This window comes from Cupressus sempervirens, chromosome 4 (assembly GCF_028749045.1).
Source record: "Cupressus sempervirens isolate cs-2001-9-10 chromosome 4, ASM2874904v1, whole genome shotgun sequence".
In the NCBI taxonomy this organism is placed as follows: domain Eukaryota; kingdom Viridiplantae; phylum Streptophyta; class Pinopsida; order Cupressales; family Cupressaceae; genus Cupressus; species Cupressus sempervirens.
In genome coordinates, this window is record NC_143121.1 from 243,463,924 (window position 1) to 243,482,848 (window position 18,925).

The following is an 18,925-nucleotide window of genomic DNA, read 5'->3' on the forward strand; positions in this document are numbered from 1 at the left end:
CTCTTCACTATGAATGTAGTTTACATTATTTCTAAAATGATATCTCCTTCTTGTGTAAGTTAGTATCCTCTTTCTCTTCCTTCTCATGCCTATTTGACATTGACATGATAAGGAGGGGGCATATATACACCCTCCTTATGCAAAACTCTTGTTATACACAGGTTAGCAAATACATATAACGAGCATTATTTGGAGTACCTTAGCCTTGGATGCTAGGCATTCTTTCTAAGTCATTCTCAAATATATTCATTGTTACCTCATCTCTTTTGCACACATAGACACATATGCTAAATCTCATAATGGGAAACATAGATAAACTTGTTAAATCTCATTCATGTGTAAAACATTTAGATACATACATATATGCTAATTTGTATATTTGGGCCACACATAAAAATTTGCTAAAGTCCCATGTATAAGTAACGTATCCAGATACAACATGTTAAGTCTCATACATTGGTAACACATCTTTTTACACACAACCATACCTTGGTGATATAATGGATGTTGAATTATGGATGGAACTTTGGTGGGTTGACTAGTGAGTTACCACCCCATTAGCTATTTCAATGACATCTCTTGTACCATCTCTCTTGGTATTCATAGTGGGATGGACACTCTATTGGGTGAGGTAATCGCTCTTTCCTTTTTATCTCTTTTGCTATCGTGCTAGTAGAGATAGATCCAAAAGTTATGTGGATTAATGATTTATCTCTTGCATTTATTATTTCATCACTTATTATCTTGTAATGGATTTCCAAATTTGATATTAGTGGGAGAGATTTTTTTGTAGCTAAGATTCTTCTCACTAATTGATTTGGGCTTGTTTAGTACTAACCTCTTCGTTATGTTGTTTGTCCTTTATTTTTTGTTTTTGTTTTGTTTTCACCTCTATGCATGTGTGTGGAGTTAGGACCCTTTGTCTTGGGGGCTTGTTCTCTTTGACTAAGAGATGTCCTATCTCATTAACTTTCACCAAATTCTTCTCCTCTTCTCTCTACTTTACCGCAAGTGTGGGTTGATCCACTTTTGCTAAAGCTAGGGCTAAATGTACCATATTAAATTGGAAGAACTCCAATTTAATTAAGTTTTAGAAGCTAATTAATGTGAATTCATCATTTTCTCCTCCTCTTTCATCTCTTTCTCCTTTGTTTGTCCTTTATCCTAGGTGGAATTAGGGTAAAACTTAATAGATCTCCTTTAAAATCTCCAATTTCCATGGTGATAAGCTCAAAGTAGGATCTATTTTCCCCTAGGTCCTTTCTTTCCATCCACTTTTCCACTTAGAATCCAATTCCAACACCAAAATAGGGTTTCCATAAAATCTGGGCATGATTTCTAGATTCTTAGACCTATTTTGGGGTCCCAAGATTGTCCCCATTGTTTGTGCACCTGGAAATTAGGAGCACACTACACCCTTGATGGGCCAATTAGGGGTGCATTATGCCCCTGATTGGGCCCTTTTTCAGCCCCTTTTTCTCCACGTCCCATATTTTTATAATCAAGTACAAACTCCTATGAAAGTAGACCTACAAGAGTTAGTTGATTCTAATATCTATTTGAGCCCCTCCATTTGCTCCATTTTTTATATCCAATCATCCAAGATCACATCACAATATCCATCCATAAGAAATTGCATTCAATCATTCAAGTTTTAAAATTATCTTTAAGCATTCAAGGCATTCAAGGTTTCCTCTATTAAAGATCAAGGATTCATGCATTCAAGCCATTGAAGGAGTTTATGCTAGATCTTCCATTGCATTTTCAACATTCAAGATCTCCCTTCATACATTCAAGGTCCTTTGATGCATCTTCTTTCGTGATCCATCAAAGGTGAATTTCAAGCACATACATTCAAGAAGGTTTTGGTTTTACTTTGATTTTCTTCTAGGGTTTATAAGGTTGAATCAAAACTATTGCATTTACACACTTGATTACATTCCAAACTCAAAAGCATATTCAAAGATTTGCATTACTTCATGTTAGATCTATTGCTACTAATTATTAGCATTCAATATCAATCATTTCAATTCAAGGTTATTTCCTAAACTGCACCCTTGATGGGCTAATCAGGGGTGCATTGTGCCCCTAATCAAGCCCTTTGTTGGCTCCTTTTTCTCCAGGTCTCATATTTTGATAATCGGGCATAAACTCCAATGAAAGTTGACCTGCAGGAGTTAGTTGATTCTGATATCTATTTAAGCCCCTCCATTTGCTCCTTTTTTTATATCCAAGATCACATTGCAATATCCATCCACAATAGCATTCAATCATTCAAGTTTTCAAATTATCTTTAAGAATTTAAGGCATTCAAGGTATTCAAGGTTTCCTCCATTGAAGATCAAGGATTCGTGCATTCAAGCCATTGAAGGATTTTATGCTAGATCTTCCATTGTATTTTCAACATTCAAGATCTCACTTCATACATTCAAGGTCCTTTGATGCATCTTCTTTCACGATCCATAAAAAGTGGATTTCAAGAACATGCATTCAAGAAGGTTTTAGTTTTACTTTGATTTTCTTCTAGGGTTTCTAAGGTTGAATCAAAGCTATTAAATTTAAACACTTTATTACATTCCAAATTCAAAATCATATTCATAGATTTACATTACTACATGTTAGATCTATTGCTACTACTTGCTAGCATTCAATTTCAATCAATTCAATTCAAGGTTAATTTATAAACTGAGGAACCCCCAAAAAAATAAACAAAAAAAAAATCTTTGTTTTGTAGTTTCTAATCTTGGATAGACAAATAGGTTGTAGATTTGGATACCCTTTTTAGGTTTCTACATAACTACAAAAAAAAATCAACATCAGATAATCAATCAAGGTTGCACTACATCCCTAATGCATCAGTTTGCCCCTGACAGATCGTCGAAAGATTTTTGGGTTTTGTCCATCATGCAGATTTTAGCCTAGATCTTGGATTACAATAGCTTCCTACATCATTTGACAACATACTTTTAGGTTTCTATTCTTCAAGCTACCATCTTTTCCTCTCCATTTCTATACTTTTCATCTCAAGCTTTAATTCATTTATATATATTTTTGTCCAAAATACTCTTAAGGAGGGGGTGAGAGGGAAGTAAATCATGATATCCATTCTTCTTTTTTCATTAGCTATTAGGTATGAACTTAATCTAACCTCAAAAAGGGGTGGATCTTGTTATTCCCCCTTTATATTAATGTAGGTGGGACTTGCTTCCATTTTCCTATCCTACAATATCTACAAGAGCAAATTCATAATACTATTTATACATAGTATAGCATATTGCCAAGTGTAATGCCTACTTACCTTTTCCCTATGATAGTGTGGGCCTTGTTAGATTGGGCCTTGTTAGATCACGACTGATAAATTCCTTTTAATCACCCCTCCTTATACCTTACTCAACATTTGGCTTGAAGCACACTATGGTCTGTTGGGATTATTATCACCATGCTATTAGATCACTTGTGATTGCTCATAATGTTCGATATGCATCTCATCCAATATTGTGGGTCCTTGGTAGTTGACTATCTATTTTCCTTAGGACTCCACTGGCCTACTTTGGTGTGCTTATATTAATATTGGCCCACATATTTTCTTCCTTTATCACCTTTGATTTTCCTCAAGTAATGAGCAGTCCTTGATTGTCATAACTTTCTTTCCTTGGTCAACATGACATTAGTGTTTTATATGATTGCATGGTTTCCAATTCGAATGGTTTCATTTGGTGGGGCCCTTTGATTAATATGTTCCCTAAGTTATTAATATATCTTTCTAACTTATTAATGATTGATGTTATGATTAATAATATTGTTGAACATTATTATTAAATATTAATGTTTAACAAACATTTCATAATAATAATTTTGTTTGATCATTCTTTATGTTTTTGTTAACCAATATAATATATAGTTTATTATGTAATTTAATTGAATTCATAAATTAAATGGGGACTTGCATATTTAGAGTGATATTAAACAAAGTATATATAAGTGAAAAATATTGTATTTTTATACATCAATCCTGGGCTCATGATAGGGCATCATCTTCTCCCCAAAAGAGGTTGAAATAAAATTTGAAGGGAAGGATATCCACAAACAAAGGTCTATTAAAAAGTTAGGTCAAGCATAACAGACATGAAATCTCGAGAACACCAAAATGGGACTTACCTAAATATTGTTGGAAACTACAATTGAAACAATTATTATGTTCTCATTGATGTCAAACATATTGGTAAGATAGAGTGTCAAACCTATTGGAGAGATATTTACTAGCAATGTAGAGTGTCACATCATTTGACTGATGAAGAGGATTTCAAAATAAGAGATAACAAGGTGAGCTAGTGAGTGTTGATAAGTGATGAAAAGTTACGTATCATGGAAACACAATGGACACTTGATAAGTTAGTCCTTGATAAGATAGTGTGTTGTTCAATAAATACATGAATTAAAGATGATAGTTAGATGAAGCTTAGAGTTGGCAAAATTCATAAAGATAATCTTTACTAACTATCAGTCTTGGTTGGTCAATAACGAAGCTGAAGCTGAAGATTTAGGAACTTATGTAGAAGCCAAAAAAAATAGTTCAAGTGGATTGTTAGTTATTGTTGACCAAATGGATGAAGAAGTGTTAGTAGTGATCAAGCATAGTAATGGTTGAGTGAGCTTATTGAGGCCCAATGGGATAATATAGAGTATGTTGAGCTACATAATGATGACTAAGCAAAAGATCACAATGATTGTTGAGTGACAAAAAAGTTATAGCTTGAGAAAGAATTGAATTTGAGGTTGACATAATTAGAATTTTGAATTAGTCAAAGCATGTGGAAGATAAGGATTGATGAGATGGTGTATTTAATGCATGAGAATATTTTTTTAATCGATTGAAGGCAAGGAGTTGATCAAAAGTTTCTAGAAGAAGAAGGAGAACAAAAAGATAGAAGGATTTGATGAATCTAACCTAACCCTAAGATCGATGGTGATGTTTAAGAAAAAAAGGATCAAAATTACCTATTTAAGGAGGCATAAGAGAGGTTTTCTAAGGTTGGTTAGTTTTTTATTGGTGATCTTAAGGAGAAGATGTGAAGAACAAAGCAACAAAGAATGAGTTTGAAGAGTTCGGTGAAGAGTGATTGCTTGAGGAGATGGCAGGTGGATCAGTGATGGAGATGTAAATGGACGCTAGCCAATGAACTAACAGATGAGCATATGGGGATATGAATTTAGAAAAGTGATTTTTATTCTACAGATAAAAGCTATTGTTATATTATAATCATTGTATCAATCAAAATCCTTTAATCAAGGTTGACCTAATAGTCATTTTATAAATCCTTTAATCAAGGTGACATTCTAATGGAATGATCCAAAGTCCTCTAAGAAGGCCACTTCTAACATGGTGATTAAATCCTTTAATAGGTTCACATTTAAGAGTGCAGTGTATAACCTTTAACAAGGTTGGCTCTTAACCAAGCTCCGTTTAGAAGAGTGAACAATTGGTAGCATGTTACTTGGTGGTTGTTCTCAAATTGGGTTTTCACATTAAATCTTTGTGTCAAAGTGTAATTTACACGTATGGATGTGATTTTTATGTACATGATAATTTTTTAGTAGTTTACTTACTGGCAGTTTTAGTATTTTACTTACTGGTAGTCAACACATATTAGAAATAGAGAGTTAAGAAATTGCTTGAAAAGATGATTTTCTGATTATTTTCTATATAAATAGATTTGTTCTATAAGATTGATTAATTTTTTTGAAGTTAGTGAAAGTTGAATTGTTACATCTATACATGGGGATAACTGATTTAAATCCCCCTCCCAGTTATTCTAAATCATTATAATAATTATTATCGAAGCTTTGGTGCTTGTAAAGAAAGTCTGAAGGATTCAAGTCAAAGATCAAGATGTACAAGAGAGAGATACCTAAGATGAGCAAGGAGAACTTACCAACATGGAAAAAAATGTATAGATTTCACTTATCTAGTATTGGACATTCTACATCTTACTACTTGGACAATGAATACATTGAGGTGTCCAGATCTATGACAGTTGAGAAAATGAAAGAGAAGCAGAAGCACAATGATGATTAAACTTGTAGTGAACCTAAGTTATGAAAAATTTGATGATGAGAAGGAATGCACTACTACTAAGAAAAGGTGGGACAAGTTGGAAAAAATCTATGTAGGAGAAAAAAATGTGTTGAGAGATAAAACATAAATCTTGAGAGCAAAATTTGATGACCTGAGAATGAAAGAAGCTGAAATCGTTTCACAGTACTGTGGCCGACTCAAAGAAGTTGTGAATGCTATCAAAGGAGCTAAAGGAGACATAACTGATGAGTCTCTTATAAGTAAGGTATTGAGGACTTTACTTCCTATGTATGAAATTAATTTGAAATTCAAGAATTGAGGTGTACACCTAGTAATGATATGACCTTAAATAGTCCAATTGGTAGACTTACGACATTTGAATTATCCCTTGCTAGTGTTGAATCTACATTCAAAGCACAACTAACTCTTGATGGATCTAAGAAAAATAAGAAAAACAAGTATGTAGAAAGTGATAGCGGATTTGATGATGACTTTGATGAGCTTGAAGCGCTATTGGCTAGACGATTTCCTAGAGAAAAAGTAAAATATAAAGGTGAACTTCCTATTATCAATTTTACATGTAATAAACTTGGTCTTATTGTTGCTAGATGTACTGACAAAGATGAGAAGGAGGAAATAAAAGACTTCAAATACAAAGGAAGGATAGATAATGGAGAAAATAGAGGCAACAAAGACTACAAGAATAAATGTATAAACCTTGCTATATTGTTGAAGAGGATGGTTCTGACAATAATTCTAACGATTATGATAAAGAAGTTGTTTATGTCGCAATGACAGATGATTTTGATGAAGATGAGAAAACTACATTGATCTATCATGTGAGTAAGAATTATATATGTATAATTGATAGTGGTTGCTCACATCATATGATTGATGATACAAGTAATTTTGAAAAGCTAGAATATTATATTGGAAGTAGTGTTAAGTTTGGTAATGATGCACCATGTTATGTGAGAGGTAAAGGATCAATCAAATTGAATGAAAGATTGAATTTGAAAATTCATATTGGGTTGATGTTTTGAAATATATCTTGTTGAGTGTGGCATAGTTGATAAGTTTAGGCTACAAATTTGGTTTCTAGAACAAGAAGGAAATGATCTATGATGCTATTGGTGAACTAGTTGGAAGTGGAGAGAAAACAAGAGATAGCTTGTTCTATCTAGACCTATCTAAAGATACTTGTGTATTTGCACAATGTGAAGATGTTTAGTTATGATATAAGAGGCTACGTAATGTGAACTTTGATAATTTGGTAAGCATTAGTAAGATAAAAAGAGTTAGAGGATTACCAAGACTAAGCAAACCTGATAAAGTGATGTGCAAACAATGTCAAATGTGTAAAATGACAAAGTCTATTTTCAAGAGTAAGACCTATTCTTCTAACGATATTTTTGAGTTGGTTCATATTGAATTATGTGGTCCTATTGGAGTCCAAAGATATTATGGTGAAAATAACTTCATTTTGTTTGTTGATGACTTTTTAAGAATGATGACTATGATGTTTCTTACAGAAAAATCTAATGCATTTCAAATATTTAAGTGGTATCTGGCTAGAGATAAAATTGAAACATGAAAGAGTCTAAAATGTTTGAGATCAGATAGAGGTGGTGAATTCATCTCAGATGAATTCAAAATATTCTACAATGAAAAAGAAATCAAGAGGAAAATGAGTGCACTAAGGACTCCACCACAAAATGGTATAGCTAAGAGAAGAAATAGATCAATTATGTATTGTGTAAGGACAGTGATGATGGAGATGAATGTTTCACTAGAGTACTAGAGAGAGGCTATTAGCAATGTAGTCTATGCTCTAAATTGAGTTCAAGTGAAGAAAGGAACAAACAAAATACCTTTTGAACTCTAGTATGATCATGCACCAAATATGAATTATTTTAGAGTTTTTGGAAGCAAGTGTAATATTGTGGTTTCACAATGCACGCCCCATTTCTCCTAGAAATCCCCCTCAGTAATTTTTTGTTTTCATAGACTGATAGTCTAGGGCCTAAGTCATTTTTGGGACTCTATCTAGAGTCTAGGTCCTGCCTAGTTCTCTATTTGAGAAACCCAATACTCAAAAATGGAAAATTTGAGAAGAAAGGATGATTTCGTGCCAAGGTACGCACTAGCACATCTAGTGCACATGTGCACCTTTAATAGGTGCAAAGTGCACTTCTATCTCCCTTTAGAGATGTGCACATGTACAAATGTGAACCTCCAAAGGGTATGCACTATCTCAAGCCTATAGAATCCTAGGACCCTCTGTTCTTCTCTCTATTATGCTATCAACACCATCGATGACCACACCTCCAAAGGTGTGACACTCCACTAGCCTAAACACACACACACAAACAATGAAGTCATCAAAGGTGTGCACATGCACATCTATTCAAGGTGTGCATGTGTGTACCTTTATTTATGTTAATAAACCTAACTCAAAACCTAAACAAAGCTTAAAACACCTAAGTGCCCACCTATCCAAGGTGCGCAGGTGCACACCTTTCAAACCATTAACTAGATGTTCCTAAGATAATGGTGCACAAATATGCACCTTGTCGAGGTGTGCGATGCACACCATTTTCTACCCTTAGCACCCTTAGTAAAAACTACTTTGTCCCCATTTTCACATGTAAGAAGCATGTGCACAATAGCACACATGTGCATGTGTGCACTTTATAAGGGTGCACACCTGTGCACAAAATGACTATTTTAGAGTCATTTAGCACACCTATCAAGGTGCAAAAGGTGCACTAAATTTATTTTCAAATATTTTTAAGGGGATTTGAGTTATTTTTAGGGTTTTGGTGTTCTAGGTTTGATTTTTTGGCAATTAGGGTTTGTGTAGGGTTTAATTTTCACCTCTCTAGACTAATGATTTTCTATTTTGTATAGATAAAATGGCTTCCTCGTCATCCTCACTTACTGAAAAGATTGCTCCAAAACCCTTTGTCTTCAAGTTTCAAGGGCACCAAAGAAATTATATTTTGAGGATAATCATTTAAAGATCAGATATACTGAGTTGGGACACATAGACTAGTACACATTCCTTGTGCTCTGCAATAAGCCTAAAGAGAGGTCCTTGATGGTGTTGACACTTATTAGATCAGGGTTGGTGAATGTCACATCCCATCCCACATGAGTGTAGTCTTCTAGGCTCATTATGACTCTGTCAAGAACTATGTGTCCGAAGAAAGAGTTGTCAAAAGTGTCATAGGGGAGATAGTCTTGGACCTAAGACTGAGGAACATTGAGAAATTTTTCCATCTCCCAAGAGCTGATCAATATGTGAAGATAACTTATCATCAAGAAGAAAGATGGTATAGAGAGAATTATAAGAAGGCCACAAAGATCATACAATCATCATTTTCTATTGATAGAACACTGGTGCAACACAGAGTCGGTAAGGTAAATATGACTAGAGGGTATATGAAGGATGACATCAGTTATGTTATTGTACATTTGAGAAAAATTATGGGTATACTGGTAACTAGGCATCTTCACATCTGGATGGTCCATTTCATAAAGACCATCAAAACAACCTAAATGCCAATATTTGATTGGGTCATAATACTAAGTAAAAACTTAGATGAATAGTTGGTAGGAGTTAAAGTCGACCCCAAGTTTTACATGAAATCATATTTGGTGGACTTATTGGCGGCAAGGACAACTGACTATCTACCAATGCTTGACCCGATGTGGTCTATCCTCAATTGGTTAAAAAGAAGCTCTCAGACCAAAGTAAGGAATTTTGAATAGTGAATGATGCTTTTACCTTTGTAATCATCTGATTCATAGAGGATGATTATGTGAAGAGGATGTTAGTAGAGGCAACAATAAGGATCACAGAGATAGGCACTTATTACATCTAGTTTAAAATATTCACTTACCTAAGGGTAGCTGGTATGACACTGAATCTGAAGAAACTCTTGAGATATCCATCGGATAGGCTATTTTTATTGGAGATTGCAAGACAGCTCACATCTATCTATGGCAGAGTGAGAAAAAAACATAAGAAGACATGGGTATGGCCTATTACTATAGGTGCATTTGAGGTAAATAAAAAGTAGGATATCATTATTTTTTATTTAGTTTGGTATCAATATCACTTGGAAGATTACAACTCCCCTCATCCTGGCAAAGTTCAGCATTTGGCAGGGAAGCAATTTGTGCATGAAGATGCCATTGAAGATTATTGGATGAATGAAATAAATGACAATAATATCCAAATAAGGGATTATTGTAGGATGATTCTATATTTGGAAAGGTATGCCTTAAAAATAAATGTCCTACTCAAGCTTGTCTAGCAAGACACTCAAGATGTCCTGGATCCCTTGTATAATCAAGACAAGATATATGATAGGCTAATTATGAATGAAGAGATTACCAAGGATGAAAATATAGATATAAACCATTGGTCTAGACACATAATTTAGTTGACAAAGGACTAGATCAAGAAGCCTTTTAACCTTGACCTAGTTCCACAAACTATTTCCTTTCAAGCCACAATATGCCTAGTAAAGGGTAAATGTGCAAAAGTTACAATACCAACATTCCCTTCTCAATCTCCCATTAGGCTAGAAGCAATATATCAAAATGACAAGGATGTTGGGTACTTTAGAGCATATAAAGGCAAAAATAAGAGGAAAAGAGAGTCCCCAAAACAAGTTGAGCCTAAATCTGAAGAGCCTCAAGAAGAGGTGGCTCAAGCACCTAAGAATGAAGAACCTCAAGATGGAGAAGTAGCTTAGGCTCAAAATACTACACATGTTCCCTTGCCTAAATAGGAAAAGAAATAGGAACCAAAGCAGGAAGTACAATAGGTGACACCACCTGCTCAAGAGGAAGAAGCCTCTCCCTCAATTGCTAAGAAGGTTAGGATTAGACCTATTATGAGAAAGACAAGAAGGAAAAAGTTACAAAAGAAGGTTATTCCCATCCCTCAATTCCCTAAGGTAGACAATGAAGAACAAGAAGAAGATAATCTCCCTTTGAGTCAAAGGACTTGTTTAGCCAGGGCTACAATAGAAGAAAGAAGAAGGAGCTCAATTATAACATTGTCATCCATTCCTAAGGAACCTATTTAGGATACTATTTTCAAAGATGAGCAGCAACAATGGATTGAAGAATAGGAGGGGCAAGAAACAAATGTCTTCAACATATCTAATTTTGATTTCATGCCTATGGGAACTAAAATGGTGGGTGATAAGATATGAGATAACCTACGAACCAACCTTTGGGAGAGGATTGGAACCAAATGCCACTTCAATCATAAGGGTTTCTAGGTACATCATTGTCGAGCCAATATAACACCTTTTTAGTTAAAGGATTGGACATCCTTTACTACCAAAGTATTACGCTAGTCTTCATTAAATATCAATCTAGGAGCATGAACTTGAGATGATGTCTACAAAGTATATGCTCTAGCCTCTACTAAAAGTCACTACTACCTTGAATAAAATAACCATTAAGGAAACATATTTTATCAAAAAGAAAGACAACTATCTTATGACTAGAAGGAAACTCAGATAACTACTTAACCATACATCTATGCACCTACTACTATAGGAACAGTAACTGGTTCTATTTCCAATGGCTATAGGAACAATAGTTCTAAACTTAACTTAGAAAAATGAGTCTAACTCCTAATTGCTAAAGTAAACTCCACCTTCTGTATGGGCCCTCACAGAAGAGTGAAGAAAAGATTAACTCAAACTGAAGTGTAGAAACTTAGTAAACTCGTGTATTCATTCAATAGACAACATTACACTTGCTTGAAATATAATAGAATATAACTGATAACTCTTGTCTAACTCTATTCATTCATTCACTACTTGACCTTTTAGCTATAGACAAGGTCTTATTTAAAAGACGAGAAAATAAAAGATTCCTATAATCACAATTTCCTCATAAAGGATAGTTCGTTATAGCTCAAGATTCATGCAAACATGAAACATGATAAGAAACATCAGGTATCCCCTTAAGTTCCCGTAAATACATAGTGTAGTGGATGCTCTGCTACATGACTTAAATGATTCCAAGAATTCAAGTACTGTGCAACTATTTCTCATCAAGAATGCATGCTAACTAATTGATCACCATGTTGACTTCCTTTCTCATATAGCTGCCTCATCAGGTCCCTTATTATTTTCTTGGAACAAGTCTCGGTTGTAATGGTGTCATAACACACCTCCTTTAATACTTGTGATTCCACAATGCTAGACCTTCGCTTGAGCTATTTTAACTGATTCCAACTTGGCTTGGATACCTATAGTCATCATTCAATGCACACAAGATTTCCTACAAACATTTATTTATATTTATTAATTTATAAAGAAAAAGCATTAGTATTCAATTAAGAGTCTTTGCAATCTCTTCGGCTGTAGGAAGATCTACCCATTCCAAACATTCATGAAGAAAAATTTTTATCAACAAAACGAACCTTTTGAGACATAATTCTAATTATCACTTTTATGCCATATTTCATAACTTATACATCAAAAAGTACAAAATATTATACTTAAAGGATGACAAAGTTCAGCATGTTATAAACAAATGTTCAGAAAAAGGATAAAAAAGACATCTATTTCTTCATGTCATCAATCATCCCCACCATTTTATGATGAGTATTTCTTGAAAAAATATTCAGCCACTCCTCTTTCTCATATCACTAAAGAACAAGAACAAGTAGTACATGGAGAAGAGCCAAAAAAAAGGCTAGCCAATAAAGTATCAAAGGAGAGGTAGATACATGAAGAACCACAACAAAAATCTTAGGATAAAGAGGCAAGAACTATGGCTAGAATGGATATAGAAACTTCCAATGTAGATCTCCCTTAGAAGGAGAAGACCCTAGAAAGTAGTGATAAGGGAAAAGGGCTTGCAAGGAAAACTCCCTCTTTAGCCAAATATATGTCTTCTATAGGCACCACACTAACCTAGTTGAAGAGGGAGGTTATTGTTAGACAAAAGAGGTAGCTAAACTTAAATAAAGATGAGAGTATGGATGAGCTAGTGGAAGCCATCAAGAAGCTTGAGCCACCGACGAGCGATGTGCGCACATTGGCCTTTGTAATGAAGAACCAAGATCAGGACTTTTTTGCACATATTGCCATCTATCCTTCACATGTTGACATCAAGGATTTGACTCCTAGTGATTACCAAATCAAGGAGGTCCTCTTAGGAAATCCCACAGTAGACACTAGTAAAGTTTTGATCACTATAGGCATGAAAGAGGTTTTTAAGAATGTAGTCAGGTATGAGTTAGAATTGCTAATGGTGAGGAATTAAAATGAGCTCTTGAGAGGCTATTTGCATGAAGTCATGGGCCCCATTGATCTAGATAATCCAAAGATCACTCTTGCTACAACATTAGAGAGGAGAGATGAGGAAAGTGTATTGATAGATTCATTTTTGGGTGCATGTTAGAAATGGCATGACAATTTTGAGGATAAAGATATACAAATTATATAGACTAATTTGAACCTACTACACAATTTTCAAGCTAATGTAGATAAAATGGTATCCATAGTGGATAAGAATTTTGGTCTGATGGATGAGGTACATACCTAGGGGAGAGCCCTTCAAGTGCTTCAAACAATAAAGGGTCAAAGGTATCGTACACTTTACAGAGGTGTATACAATGGATGAGATTGATAAACTAGATTGGGTTGAAAAGATAGATTCCAAGAATAAGTTAATGGAAGGATTTCACAAAGATATTCAGAAGTTGAGTGATCAAACACAAGAGCAGATTTTGGAAACTGAGAAGGATTAGAATGATGTCTACATTGAGATTTTTGAAGATGAGTCAAGGACTAAATTCATTACAGTACAATCAGTTGTTCAATAGTTCTAAAAAATCTTTGAATAAGCTTCATCAGAAGAAGACATTAAACAAGCATTCTAGATTGAAGAGGTTTTGTTAGAGTTGGACACTAAACTAGATGATTTTGTGAATATTCGTAAGGATATTAGTAACTATCAAAAGATAGTTATGTTGGAGTTATTTCTTGTAAAGAACATATCAAGTGGATTTAAACCTGATACCAGGAGACAAAGACAGGGACAAGCCTAAGGATGAGCTAAATCCTATATTCAGCAAGGCTAAATCTCAGTTCTGGACCAACATTAACAGAGTCATCGAGACTCACTTCCCTTTAGGCTCTGCTAAGCCAAGGTGGGCAAACCTAAGGGGTTTATCTCATTAACTTGATTTTCTTCTATGCAAGATTGTCCCCTATAGTAGAAATGGTCAATATTCTTCTATAATTTGCTGACAAACTTCTAGATTGTAGTAGCTAATTACAACAAAAAAAAAGTAACAACAAATAAGCCATGATTGACACTTCTAGCTCTTCAATACATGAAAGGGAAATTGATATTCAATTAAAGTTTTTGATCTTAGCATAACCTGGGTATGCAACAACAGAGAACATGTAACCTTCAAGCTGACCAGTCCCTTATCCATTGGGCATCAACTAAACCTTCACACACAGATGGACATCTGAAGTATACTCATTTATTCAAACATCTTATTTATCTATTTGACTTACAAACAGACATCAATCTTCATAAAAACTCTCATACTTATGGTAATATCCTTCTGGTGTAACCTACAACCCTGTCAATGTAAACAAGCATTTACTTGGATCTTTGTTCCAACAACAAATTTATCCAGACATACAACCTTAAGGGATTGTAAATGAGTTTAAGCTCTTAGTTCTTAAACACAAAACATTGCAAGTAACAGAAGCAGGAGATGAGAATCAAAATGAAACTAAAGAAAATGAAACTCTTGCATTAATTTCCTTGAAAACAATACATCATTTGTATGCCAAAATTTGGAAAAGAACACCAAGCAATGACTATATATCTAAAAATGCCTCAAAAGAAATACAATAGTACTGTTCATAACAGAGGAATATTGAGGAAATGGTATCACAACTCTAAAAGTAGAGCCAACCTTGTGGTCTCACTAGTGATAAAAATTGGAACCCCTGCAAAGAGAAAAGAAGAAGAATATATAGGAAAAAAGATATTTTCAGGGTTTGGAAGCTGAATTTGACATTTGTCCCACTAAAAATGTCTTCAATCTGATGTTGTTGAAACTAATCTTCTTCATTTGCCTACCACCAAAAACCATAAATGATGCAGCAAAATATCTAATATATCTCACTAAAGCAATCAAAAAAATATCTCATGGAGAAAATATCAGGTACATCATAAACTATGCTGAGCCTAAATTTTGATTTAGCTGGTCACATCTGCTTTTGCCATGATATCAACTTGTGTTGCTGGTAGAAAACATAAATACTTCCAACTGCCTTAAAAACTAATGAAATCATCTTTCAATTTGCTGATAAAGTCATAAATGATGAAATTCTAACTATATATGATCTTAATTTCATTTGGAGACAAAATTCTAAACTTTTCATTGAGAAGGCCCCAAAATTACAAATCCTCCTATAGCCACTTCTAGCAAACACTTGCACAAAATCTAACTATAGAAATGGAAAGTTTGTTCTTTGTTGATTCCAACAATATGCTACATTGTACATTTTGGACAAAAATCATCCAAAATCTGGCTCACAGACTATGATCAAAGCATTAAAATTTGATATTTCCATTTTTAATACTTTTTAAATCTTCCCCAACCAACCATTGCCAAGTGTTGATCCCTCATTTGATATTTTACCTAGCAGGCCCCACATTTATCTACATAATATTGAAACATTTGAAATTTATGCATTTTCATAATATCTCCACCCACAAATTCAACTTCCCCAACCTTACAAAAAACTTTGGAGCATCATAATGTTGTAAAATTCTTCTCTCGATCTCATGCAATTTTAGAACATCGCACACCTTCACATTTAACTTCACGATCATACAAAAACTCGATGCTATGATGAAATCTTTCCCCAGCATAACATTGCAATGTTTGAAACTCCTCCTCTTGACCTTTCGATAGACTCCCAAAATTCACGACGTGGCATCACTGCAAGCATGCACCTCTTTGGTCAAAATTTTGTTGAGCACGATCATGCCATGACAAATGGGCCCCTCCACACATTGAGCTTGGCATCACAGATTACATGTGTCCTTGAAGACACATTGCTATTGACTCTTTTGGCTTATAAGGACATGAGATAATTTCCACACCCCCAATGTGGGATATCCCCATTTGCAAATAAGATTTAAAACTTGGTGGAGGATCAAGAGCCATTGCACATTAGTAATCTTTCCAAGGTGTGCTAATCCAGATGAAAACTCTCGCCATTCCCTCATAGTTAGTTTGTTTGAAATCTTTTAAGCACAACAATGGCCAAGCTTCATTTTGGAGTGGCACACTATGGTGGATTTAGTTATAATAGTGGTCATGACAGTAGAGATGGAAAAGAAGACCAAGGTAAACCCTTGGTACACACATTCTATTGTCTCAAGGGCTCCCCAAAAAGTTCAAACTGCTCCTCTCCTTCCTTAACACTGGTCCTTCTGACTTCTCTAGCCGTGGGCTTTTCTTCAACGTGAACTGCCTCCTCACTAATGTTCCAGCTTCCTCTGCATGGATTGCATCAATTTGCAAAAAAAAAAACATGGAACTCCCTACTGATTTAGCTCCTTTTGAGCATCTTATTCCTACCTTGTTGTGCATTGCTTCCTCTGCATGGGTTGTTCTATTTTTCTTAGTCATGGATGGCTCCTTTCAATGTTGGAGCTCATTTTGGATGTAAAGTTGAAAGGAGTGTAGCCCCTACCTTCTTTTACAGTTATATTTTGTAGATCCCCTCTCTTTTCTTATCGTGATATTCCCTTGTAGTGAGACATTGTTGTCTTCTAACTTCTCGAGACGTGGAAGCTCATTAATGCATGAACAATGCTTTTATTTTGATCCTCTTCAATGTGACCAACTACCTTCCATGGTGTATTCTTATATATCAACATGGGCTTTATAATCTCTCCAAATTTTCATTTAAAACATTTGAGACTCCATTTGTATTGTGTCATGTGATTCTCAAGTTTAAGAGCAATATATAATTCTCATATGTAGTGGAATACACAAATGTTAAATTTAGTGTCATAGTTTATCACATAAGCCTCTAACCCTACACAAAAGCTAACATATTTTAAAATGAATTTATCTTTAAAACTAGATAGTAAAAAACAAATTTAATCACTTCTGCAAGCAACATTAGCAAAGCTACTACTGTCATGGCTCTGAGCAACTGATGAAATCAATCGGGCCTCAAAGTGGGTCCGGCTAAAAAAAAAAATTTATTTTCAAACAACTAATTTTGTAAACTGATCCATCAATCTACTCGAACTAACTAAAATCAAATTTGATCACTGATTGATCACTAAAAAACTCATTTACCCACTTTATGCAAACTGTGATTTTGTGCTAATAGGGGCTATTGGCAAGCTTTAAAAACTTACCCAAACAAATAACTAGGCTCCGAAAATTGACATGTCAATACTTTGTTCCATAATCTTACATCCTATTAGACCTCATCACACAATGATAGTTGGGTCAAAAGATATTGACATTTAAAGTTACCCAATTAAAACTGTCTGCAAATCAACCTGTTAGAAAATTGGAAATTGTGTTTGGTTTTGGCCTTGAAAACTGGGCAAACAAGCACTTGGAGTTTTGGAAACTGGGGCCCAACAATTCATTTTTATGAGGAGAATATAATTTTGTGATTTGGGCTCATGGAAAATCACAGGATGCGTTTGGCAAAGCTCTGAAGTTGGCTATCTGGATTTGCATGACTGGGAACATCATTAAAAAAGCATTTTTTGCAAATGGAATGGCCTTGGGAAAGTGTGCACACGGATTCATAAAAGTTTACAAATTGGCACACTTAAAGTATTTTTAGAGTAGAATGTAGGGGTACAATCCACTTAGCCTAGGTAATCATAGATTCAAAGTTATAATATCACGAATAGGGCTATCAAACAATTTGCATCTTTAATTACCAGTGAAACTTTATAAATTGCAAATAGAATCACGTTTGAAAACTAATCAAATGGATTCATCATAAGATCAAATTTAGAGTGTAGAAATTTGTTGACCCCTAGAATCTGATGTTAAAGGAATTTTCTTATTTGGGTCAACTGGTCAAAAGTTATAACTGTTAGCTTAAAAAATAAATTTGACAACTGAGTGTCAATACACTTAACCAAGATCAAGAATAGGTGCCGAGTGCAATAGATGCCGAGTAATCTTCAGGTGCCGAGTAAAGTGTAGGTGCCGAGTAAAGTGTAAATGCCGAGTAAAGTGTAGTTGCCGAGTAAAGTGTAAATGTCAAGTGAAGATCAAGTGCCGAGTAAAGTTTAGATGCTGAGTAACACAGTTTTTTGTAAGTGCCGAGTAACTCAGTAGAACAACATGTGTCAAGAAACAGAAATATTTCAGGAGCTGACTAATCCAGGATATCAGCATAAGAGTTTGGAATCGCACAAACTATGATGAAAACAGTCTTTACAGCCGACATAAGGAAATCTCGAAGGATTTAATGATCAGATCGAATATTTTATATTTCCTATGTAATTTGCATGCAGCCAATAAGAAAAATGATAAAGGCATGCAACCAATCAGCAAAAGATAAGTATTAAGCGGAAATGAAGATTGAATATGGATCGTAGATCCAGACCTAACACTAAATCCTCGAATGTCTTTATAAGGAAGACGATATCTCATAGAGAAGACATGATAGAGAAGGAGATGATGAAGATGATGATATAGAGGAGAAGATATAGAGTGGTTGATATACTATTTTCAGAAGCGAAAGATATCAGATCACAAAGGATCAAGATCAGACGAAGCAA

General features: G+C 34.6%; 1 pseudogene; it reads left to right on the forward strand.

Moving 5' to 3' along the window:
* Positions 1–6,233: 6,233 nt before the first annotated feature.
* The window catches only part of LOC149560915 (small COPII coat GTPase SAR1A pseudogene), a 39,083-nt pseudogene continuing 26,391 nt past the window's right edge, over positions 6,234–18,925 (forward strand).